The sequence below is a fragment of the Argopecten irradians genome, chromosome 12, assembly GCF_041381155.1.
Source record: "Argopecten irradians isolate NY chromosome 12, Ai_NY, whole genome shotgun sequence".
Classification (NCBI taxonomy): Eukaryota; Metazoa; Mollusca; class Bivalvia; order Pectinida; family Pectinidae; genus Argopecten; species Argopecten irradians.
Genome location: NC_091145.1, coordinates 20,433,317 through 20,433,840, shown reverse-complemented (window position 1 = coordinate 20,433,840; position 524 = coordinate 20,433,317).

The following is a 524-nucleotide window of genomic DNA, read 5'->3' as shown; positions in this document are numbered from 1 at the left end:
ATCCATTCGGCTTATTGGCGAGACGTTTGTCAGAATTTTCCTTTTAAAGGGTGTTCGAGCGCATTTATCCAATCGAGATCGCTACACTAGAGACATCAGTGTCAATCACATTTCAATTTGCATATGCACTGTACTACTAGTATTTTTAAACATCGTTCGTACAACGATATTTATAGAGGTTACACAGTGAGTGGTTGTTGGGTATGGAATTTATTCCACACGAATGAGGTTTTTTTTAAGTTTCACGAGACACATGCTTTAGCATTATGTAACTTTTAAAACATAACTTAAGAGTGTAGAATAAATTTTACATTCAGTCGTGTGATTTGCTTCTACCACAATTATGCAAAAATAATGAAAGTATACATTTTTATTAGATACTAATTGATATTCAAAAGTTATAATTTGCCAAAGACGCTATTTATATCAAATTCTTCCAATTACATATTACACATTTTTTAAAATAATTTTTCCATAGTTGCTTCAATAGTATAATTACAGGCTTTTGGCTCTATAGATATATG